This window comes from Papaver somniferum, chromosome 10 (assembly GCF_003573695.1).
Source record: "Papaver somniferum cultivar HN1 chromosome 10, ASM357369v1, whole genome shotgun sequence".
NCBI classification, from domain to species: Eukaryota; Viridiplantae; Streptophyta; class Magnoliopsida; order Ranunculales; family Papaveraceae; genus Papaver; species Papaver somniferum.
Genome location: NC_039367.1, coordinates 156,847,350 through 156,857,863, shown reverse-complemented (window position 1 = coordinate 156,857,863; position 10,514 = coordinate 156,847,350).

Genomic DNA, 10,514 nt, shown 5'->3' with positions numbered 1-10,514 from the left:
ATCAGGGTCAGTAGGGGAGTTTGCTTCAGCAAAAACATGAATTGTCTTTCTAGCCTTCCAAGCCTTCTTTTTGAACTGAACAGTTTCATCATCCATTCTTTCTTTGATTTGAGAAAGGGATGGTAAGGTTTGAGGGTGAATGGCTGGAAAGATACCAGTAGTGTCTAGGGCTTGATTGACAGTGGTGTTTGATGGGATAGGATGTTTGGCTTTAGCTGCTTCCTTGATTTTTGTTTTAGATTGAAAGGTCTTGTAGTTGGAGGAGATTTTCTTTGAAAGATCAAGTTTCCTGTTTCTTATTTCGCTGGCAATGACATCTGGGTGAGGTGAGTTGGGATCATCTCTAGATGAAGCTCAAAAAGTGAGGTGTTTAGAGGATGAAGGAGCAAATTCTGCAATTGTCTTTTCTAGTTCTTTCTGTTTTACATTCCTCATTTTGATTTCAAAGACTTGGTTTGCATCAGCATCAGTGTAACCTCTGTGAATGACATTTCTTCCTTCTTGAACAGTTTTTTGGTAAGCAGTTTGGGGTGGTGGTAATGGTTGAGGTGTTGGCAGGCTTTTGTAGTTAGAGTAGTGGGATTTAGATGGTGTAGGTGGAATGGGGAAAGGTGGGGATGGGTGATCTAAAATTCTACAAACTTCACAGAATTTGATGCCATTGAGAGCATAAAAAAACTCAAGCCAATGAGAGATAGTTGGGGTTTCAAAGGCTTCAATACCAAACTTTAAGGGCTTGGTAACATCAATGGTAAGATTTACTTATAAGTTTTTCTCAATTCTGTCTCTTCCATAAGGTTTCTTTGCCGTTTGAGAAGCTCCAACAGGTTGTAGAATTTTGTGGATATCTGGTATGATATGTGTTGGAATTCTTTTGATAAGCAACCATATCATAACCTTTGTGAATTGTTCTTCATTAATTAAATCTGGACTTCCCAAGGGGACACCAACAAGGACCATAAGTTTATCAAAAACTCCTATGGTTCCTCCATTCCCGAGGGTTGAGTAATCTTCTTAATGAGTGAGTCTGAGAATAAAATAGTTCCTTCTCCTGTTCCATATATCCAGCTCAACTCTTCCATTGAATTCCCAGTAGTTGTTGATAAAGTTGCTGATTCTGGATGTTTCAAAGCAGATATTGCTGCAGAGCTTACCAATAAAACACCATTTCCAATCTAGAGCTTGCTTGGTTCTGATGTTTTCAGGGTTTAAGAAAACCTTAGGATATAAATTTGCTTCAGGCATATTAAGAGTTTTTTTCATCTGAGTAACAAGGTTTTCAATGGATGGGTTGGGTGAATTTTAAGAGGAAGACATTTGTGGGTAGAAGAGGGTGTAATAAACAAAGATCCACCAGTAGGTATATTGACCAGTGTGTATTGTGTTGTAATAAGGCCAGTAATAATGTTGAGGGGAATCAAACCAGGCTTTAATTTGAAAAAGATTCTTGAAATTTTCAGTAGGACAGGATTTTTGTAAGTAATTGTGGGTTGGCCTCATGCTAGTCAAAAATGGTTTTGGGAAGTGCTGATCAGTGGATGTGGACATCTCATTGTAGTTTGACTCTTGATAGCTGTTGTTGCTGTAGATGACTAATGTGATCTGGCTCGAGTTCCTGCATACAAAAAAAATTATATTGTTATCCAAAGAGTTGAGGATGTTACATTGTCCTTCCCATTGGGGGTAAAAGATGGTAATTGCATAGTGGCTGATAGTGATATGACAAACTTTAGTTTGAAATTTTGGCACGAGTTGGTTTTGTTCTTTGTCGTAGAGAAATAAGTTGGTCTTGCAGTGGTCCTTGTACTTGCAGTTGGGGCAGATTGAGATAGAGTTGTTGACTCTTACCAACAGGTTTAAGAGTATAGTCATTCAGGACCTGAACATAACAAGCCAAAACAAAAAAACCTTTCCCTCATATTGCACGTTAATGCTGTTGCTGATTGAAGATGTGGTGATACCCACCATGAGAATTGTTGTCCTCCTACAGCGTACAGTTGGCCCTTTCCCATATGGCTTAGCTTGCATCTGAATGGATGAAAATTCCTGAGTCAGATTGACTACGTGATTCCGCTATGGTTGAAGGAGATTTGTAATCAGGTCGGGTCGAATGGGTATGCTCCAAAGCCTTTCTCTCATATCCTGACCCATTAAAGTGGAAAGAAATTTCTTGCCAGGTGTTGTTTGCCGCTTCTCATGAGCCAATGGTGGCTTTTTGCTTGTACTAGGCCAATCTTTGGTGCCAGTAGGCTTAATTATGCGCATCAAATTGCAACATCGAGTTTTGGTGCTGTGAATATGGATGTCCCCAAGAAATTTAGACAGTTGTGATTGAAAGACTGTTGCTATTCTTAGCCCGAGTAGAACCGCTGTGAGGGTAATTCCTTTCAGTTTCCTCTGATAATAGTCAATTATCACAGCATAATCCTCCTGACTAAACCATTTCCCAGAAGAGAATTCTCTTTGATAAACAAAGTCATGGAAAGTGATAAGAAACCACAAGAAGTTGAGCATGGAGAGCAGAAGAAAGCCCGAATCGGCCCTCTGTTGGAACAGGTTAGTTTTTCTGTCAATCAATCTGTTATTGAGAATGAATAACTCCAAGGTATGTGATCAAATTTAGAATATTTTGAGAACTAGTAAGTAATTTTTGTAGGGTGTTACTGCAAGAGTGTGTGAAGGATTTTCTGGTTATAATGAGCATCAATTGCACTATGAATCTGGAGCAATTCTTGGAAGAGAAGGTTTTGGAGGTGGAATTTCCGGCTCTAGAGGAGGGAGAGCTGGCACTGGGGGAAGAATTGTGCATGCATCTGCCAAGAAGGGGAGACCACCGCAGAGACTTGAGCAAGGTCGAATCGAGAATGGGGAACTTGTGGGTATGAAATATGGATGGGTTTTGTTTGCTCTTCATCCCACCAAGGGCCGACGAGTGGTAAGGGAAGGTATTGTGTTGGTAGATGATGAAAAAATCGTATGTGGGGGAACTCAACAGGGTTTTTTTGCTGCTCCAATACCTGACCATGATAAGTAACAAATGCGAATTAATGCTACTCTTCCACCTACTCCTAGCCAGGTAACTTTCCCCAATTTGTTCATGCTTGCTCCCACACTTAGGCAGATGGCTCAGGATGTGGTCGAAGTAACCCAATCTAGATTTGGAGAAATCACACATCCACTTGAAGTTCCTGAATACGAGCTTGTGATCCCTGGTGTTGATTATAGGGTTGTGGGCCAGATATACAAGGATGCAAAATCTAGTGCTAAGCGAGGGGAGAAGCCTCAACTTCCTGATTTTCCAGCTGCTGAAACTTTGCCACCTGAAGCTGACGCAAGAGCTGTAGAGCAGGTGCAAAAGAATGTGATGGATAGGGCTGTAAGGGATGCTTCCAATGAGACTGGAGAAGCAAAGAATAACTAGCCAGGTAGATTTAAACAAGCTGCAAAGAGTGAAGTTAGGGGGAGCAAGCAAGCTAATAATTTTAATTTTAACTTGAAACAATGTTACAGTTATGGTAACCAACATGTTGATGGTTTTTAGTAGTGTTTAATTTAAAATGCATGATAATACTTTTAATAATAGAGACAAGTGTACAATGCAGAACATCCAAAGAGTTAAGCATGTTAATTATAATTCAATTTCTCCATGAGGGGATTTCCTTAGCAAATTCAAGATTTAGCTTACAGTCAGGGATAGAAGTAAGAGCAGAGCTAACAAACTTTGGTATGCATATGTTTCTGAGCTTTTGTAGGCTGAAAGCCATATTATCATAGTAGTAAAGAGTTAGAAGCTTACCCCCAGGCAGAGCAGCCAAATTAGAAAACTGAAACATACCAGAGAATAAGGCTGCAGGGATCCAGTTGATTATCCAGGAATCATAGTCACCGGAATACCTCAGAGCTAGAGATTGAGAGTTGGAACTCAATATTGGGCTATCCTTTGCTGTAGCAGACTTCTTTCTCAAAGAGAAACTGAGGATGGGTATCTCTATAACAAAGATGGTGCTGTGGTTGATTTGTTGATGTAGTCTTGAATTAGTAATTGAACTGGCTAATTTGAAACTTGTAAAATGTGTTTTTCTATAAATTAATTTGTAGGAAGGATTCCCCACTATGATTGAATGAGATTGTGGTCAACTAGTATGTGTAAATGTCTCAAAGAGGAAGCCTAGAGCCGAGGGGACTGTGGTATCATTGGTAATGTAATTCATGGTGACAATGCCAGTAGAAGGATATAGTAAACCAGGTGGGATTATATTGGTTTTGGTATTACTTCCAGGGAAGATGTTTTGAGTGATATGGGTGAGGTCAGTGATTTGGGATATGTAAGTGAGATTTGTGATTTTTGTGATTTGAGTGATTCGAGCAATGCAATTACAGTTGCAGTTGTGATTTCTGTGAGTAGTATTCATGATTGGGTTTTGAAATCAAAAGAGAACACCATTAGCAGTACAGGATTTGAATAGACCGGTGTGCATCAGGTGGACGGCGTCAAGAAACTAGCCGTTGGGAGAGACGTTGAATAGAAACAGACAGATTAAAGACGGCCAGGGCTAGCCGTTAGAAGGAGGGAGAAAGAGAGCTCAGGCAAAAGGGAGAGATGGGAGAGCATCTTGACGGTCCCAAGTTTTTTTTTTTTTTTTTTAAATTTCAATGAAACAGTTTTTTTTTTTTTTTTAATAACAACGCATCAGTTGGTCAAACGTTTTTTTATAAATCTGGAGAAAACAATAAATTGGGTAACGTACTTACGCTTGAGAACAAATTCGCAAAGACTTTTGACATCCACCTGCATATATGTATTTTACAGTATATAGAATAACGTCGTGGCTTATGTGATTTACTTTAACTTGGTATATATAGAACTCAAGATTTCAGTAAAGATGGTGGGATGGTCCATATGTATTCTCCTTATATACAACGAAGCAATAATATAAGATGTTTCATATGACGGACTCTAACAGCAGGTATGACTCTTACAAAGATACTTATGTCCTTAGAAAAAGGCCGACATATGTTTTCAAATCCGAATCTACCATCTTATGTTATCTAAACAGGATATATAACAGGAATAGAGAGTCTAAAATCTCTAAGCGGTACGTTATAGTGTTGGTGTGAGTATTCAAAAAGGTGAAAACTGTGTTTCCTTTAAAGTTGAGGGGTAAATTAGTCTTTTTGTATCGAACTCTCTGTTCAGACTTCACAGAAGGAAGCATAAAGGAATCAGAATCAGCGATTCGAAAAGTGTCCCGGATAAAGAACTACAGTTGGTAAGCCTGATACCATCCCTAATCCCTGATAGAAAATCAGAGAGTGAGGAGAATTGCATTATCAATTGTGGGGTTTTGTTAAGAGATAATATCCGTTAGCAATATGACACCGATTTAGGGAAAAGTTGTGGCTGTGAACATAAATGACAATGTGTCCAAATAAGCCGAAAAATAGAAGAAGCTTCAGTCATTTGTGGGGTTGGTTTAGAAGATGAGTCTGCACTCTGTAGTACCCAAGGAAAATATTTTTTAGTCTGCTAATATCCATGAGAAGAACAGCCCGTACATTGTACGGGCATTTAAGGACTTGTACACTAATATTAATTAATAATTACCATATTTAATAATCCCACATTGGAAAAATTAAATAAGCTAAATCGGTTTATAAGGAATGTTTACCGGAGCACCTATTGCCAATGCCAAGGAGTTGGTAATAAGGGTGAGGAGAAGCTCAGTCCATCGACGAGTTGGGATTAGCCCGTAATCTCCAAAACCTCCATTGGCTTTTTTTTTATCTGATCAAACCACCACTTTCTTTCACAGTTGATTCCATTCACAGTCTAGTCTTGCGATGAGCCCTTAGCCACTCCTTTCACAGTTGATTGGTTTTTCTTTTTTTCCTTTTTTTATTTTAGTCTTGCGATGACTTTCAAAAGTAGTCGAGATGTCCTCTTATTTTTTTAGTGTAATGTCTCTCTCTGGGCATATTGCCATAACACTTGTTTTTCCTAGAGTAATCTACTAATAAAATTCCTACACTTGTTTTGATTTGATTTAATCGATTTTAGTATGTGCTTTCTTTCAAGTAGTGCTAGATATTAGGAGAGTTATATTTATGGGCTCGAGACTCTTGGATTGAGACCCATCTTCACAGTCTCAGTTTGAGACCCAAGACTCATCTTCACAGTCTCAGTTCACAGTTATCACCACTGTTATGGACAGTCCAATGATTCCACTGTGATGGACAGTCCAATGATTCAACTGTTATGGACAGTCCATTGTAAGGTCGAACTCTAGGGTTGTATATCTTGTATAAGAGGCAGATTGAATGAAGGAATGAAACACGAAACTATTTTGATATATGTGTTTTACAAAATCTAACATGGCATCAAGAGCCAGAGTTGATTAACACGAATAAACCCTAGAACAGTAAACATGGCGGATGATACAGAATCATCTAAAAGAGGAAAAGAGGTAGAAAACAACATGCAAAAGAAGAAACCAGAATATCATCTGGGATCAAGTGATGGACCAGGGATTATCATCACACCTATTGTATTAGAGGGAGCAAACTATGATGAATGGGCTAGAGCAGTGAGAAGATCATTGATAGCCAAACGAAAATTTGGTTTTGTTGATGGAACCGTCAAAGAACCAACAGAACCTGAGGAGTTAGAGGAGTGGATTGCAGTGCATTCGATGCTGGTCTCTTGGATCAGCAATACATTGGAGACAAATATTAGATCAACGTTGGGGGATTATGATGATGCGAGCATGTTATGGACGCACTTGAAGAGGAGATTTTGTGTTGTAAGTGGAACTCGGATCTGCCAGTTGAAAGCTGCCTTAAGTGAATGCAAACAGAAGAAAACTGAGGAGGTTGCAGTGTACTATGGGAGATTGAACAAGATATGGGATGAGATGGTGACGTACATGAAGATACCAAAGTGTAGCTGTGGCCAGTGCACGTGTAACATTGCAACACAGGTTAGTACGTTGAGAGAAGAAGATTTCTTACACTATTTTTTGATTGGTTTGGATACCATGTATAGCTCCCTGCGTGAACAATTACTGGCAAGAGAACCACTGCCATCTATAGATGTGTCTTATCAAGCTATGGTTAATTCGGAACGTCTAAAATTGGGGGAAGGAGTTGTGTCGTCTCAGACACAGGAAAATATTATGGCGTTCAAGGTTCAGTCAGATCAGCGTCCATACAATAATATGTATGATCCTAACAAATTTTGCAAGCATTGTAGCCGAGAAGGGCACTCACAGGAAGGGTTTTTTCAGCTGATTGGATACCCGGAATGGTGGGGTGACATACAAAGAGGTGGAAGAGGATATGGTCGAGGAGGCCGAACTGGTGGTAGAGCTGGTGGTAGAGGACGTGCTGGTGCCGGTTTTGTGAACAACAGAGGAGGTAGAGGACAAGACAATATACGTGCGCATAATTTGAACATCTCGGGAGCAACAGCATCATCTCATCCTGCCACTGGATCTTCAGGAGATGCATCAGGACTGACAGGCGTGACTGCAAGTCAAGTTCAGCAGGTTCTTGAATATTTAAATTCAAGAAAAATCAGTTCCCAACTCCAAGGTAAGACAAATCAAACATCCTGGATTATAGACACAGGAGCTACAAATCATGTCACGTGTAAAAGATATGATATGATAAATGTGAAAGATATTAGAGCATGTTCAGTGGGACTGCCGGACGGAAAATATGCTCACTCTGAGAAAATAGGAACAGTTATTCTTCCTGGTGGTTTGAGATTGGACAATGTGCTTTATGTGCCATAGATAACTTGTAACTTGATTTCGGTTACACAACTCATTGATGAGGTAGTATGTAATGTTCAATGTACTAACACTTTATGTCTTATACAGGACCGGTTGACGAGGAAGGTGATTGGAGTGGGTGAGCGACGAGGTGGACTATATATGTTCTGTGGTGTGCCTCCGGTTAAAGTGCTTACGGTGAGTGAAGATACGTATGAGCTGTGGCATCAGCGATTGGGACATCCATCAGAGAAAGTGTTACAACGGTTACCAGGTCTGGGTAGATTATTGAAGAAAAATAATGATGCGTGTGATATTTGTCCACGTGCAAAACATCGTAGAAGTAGTTTTGCTAGTAGTTTGAGCAAATCCAGTTGTAGTTTTGATTTGGTTCATATAGATTTATGGGGTCCTTATAAGACGTGCTCGTCTTCTGGAGCACAATATTTTTTGACAATAGTAGATGATTTTTCAAGAGGTGTGTGGATTTATTTAATTCAAAGCAAAACTGAGGTTGCAACAATATTTCTTAACTTTATTGCGCTTGTGAAACGTCAATTTGGTAAAGAAATCAAAATTGTTAGAAGTGATAATGGAACCGAATTTAATGCATTGCGTGGCTACTTTAAGACTAATGGAATAGTTTTTGAGACATCCTGTGTAGGAACACCTCAACAAAATGGAAGAGTTGAGAGAAAACATCAGCACATAATGAATGTGGAAAGAGCTTTGAGGTTTCAAGCAAATTTACCGATCAGATTTTGGGGAGAATGTGCTTTGACAGCAGCGTATTTGATTAATCGTACGCCTACACCGGTTCTAAATAACAAAACTCCATATGAAGTTCTATTTGGGAAACCGGCACCATATAGTCAGTTGAAAGTATTTGGTTGCTTGTGTTATGCACATGATCAAAGTAGTAAAGGGGATAAGTTTGCAAGTCGAGGAAGAAGGTGCGTCTTTCTGGGTTATCCTTTTGGGAAGAAGGCATGGAAATTATATGACTTACACAAGAGACAATTTTTAGTTTCAAGGGATGTAGAGTTTCATGAACATCAGTTTCCTTACATATCTAGGGTACCTGATCAGCCAACTGAGACAGTTTAGGCTAATAATGACGTGTGTTGGAGTGATGATGAAGAAATAGTGCAGCAAGAGAACCCAGAAGATATTACTGAGAACCCAATATACATTACTGAGAACCCAGAAGACAATACTACGAACCCAGAATATATTACTGGGAACCAGGAAGGTATTACTGCGAACCCAGAAAACATTACTGAGAACCCGGAAGACATTACTGAGAACCCTGAAGATAATACTGAGAACCCAGAATATATTACTGAGAACCCTGTGGTCTCGAAGGAAGTGATGGACGCTAGTATGGGTAAAGGAAGGAGACAGAAGATTCCGTCTAGTAGGCTCAAAGGTTTTGTAACGCACACTGTACGACAAAATAGTCCATCTCATGCTCACTCTCCACAATCGTCATCCTCAGGTACGCCGTATCCTTTGACATATTATGTTAGTTGTGATAAATTCTCTACAGTTCATAAAAAGTTTCTTGCAGCAATTACTGCTGGGTCTGCGCCTAAAAATTTCAAAGAAGCCATGAAGTATCCAGGATGGCGTAAGGCAATGGCAGAATAAATACGAGCTTTGGAAGAACAAGGAACATGGGAATTAGAAGAATTACCGCCGGGAAAGAAAGCTCTTGGTAGTAAATGGATTTACACAGAGAAGTATGATGAGAATGGACAGTTGGTGCGGCTCAAAGCTAGACTGGTGATCTTTGGGAATCATCAAGTAGAAGGTTTGGATTACAATGAGACATTTGCACCAGTGGCGAAAATGACGACAGTGCGGACTTTCCTAGCTGTGGCAGCAATTAAGAATTGGGAAGTACATCAGATGGATGTACATAATGCATTTCTTCATGGAGACTTGGAAGAAGAAGTGTATATGAAAATACCACTTGTATTTTCTCAAGGTAAGTCTAATATGGTGTGTAGGATGAAAAAATCTTTATATGGTTTAAAGCAGGCTCCTCGGTGTTGGTTTGCAAAATTGTCTGCAGCTTTGAAGAATTATGGGTTTCGGCAATCATATTCTGATTATTCTCTTTTTATCATGACTAAGGGAAAAACCCAACTTAATGTTTTGGTCTATGTGGATGATTTGATTGTTGCGGGTAATGATTTGGTTGCGCTTGATCAATTCAAACGTTACTTGGGACAATGCTTCAAGATGAAAGATTTGGGAAAGTTGAAGTATTTTCTGGGTTTGGAGGTGGCACGGAGTGCACAAGGTTTTTATATGTGTCAACGCAAATATGCGTTGGATATCATCATGGAAGCAGGTTTATTAGGTGCAAAACCTGCAGAATTTCCAATGGAAACTAATCACCGTCTTTCTTTGGACAAAGGAGATTTGTTCACGGATGTGGAAAAATATCGAAGATTGATTGGGCGTTTAATCTATTTGTCCGTGACTCGGCCAGACCTAGCATATTCTGTTCATATTTTGTCTCAATTCATGCAACTTCCGAGAATAGCACATTGGGAAGCGGCTCTTCGTGTGGTTCGATATTTGAAGAAGAATCCTGGGCAAGGAATTCTGTTGCGCTCTGATAGTGGTCTTAATTTGAAAGGATGGTGTGACTCTGATTGGGATGGTTGTCCCTTAACTAGACGCTCGTTGACGGGTTGGTTTGTTCTTCTTGGGTATTCTCCAATATCCTGG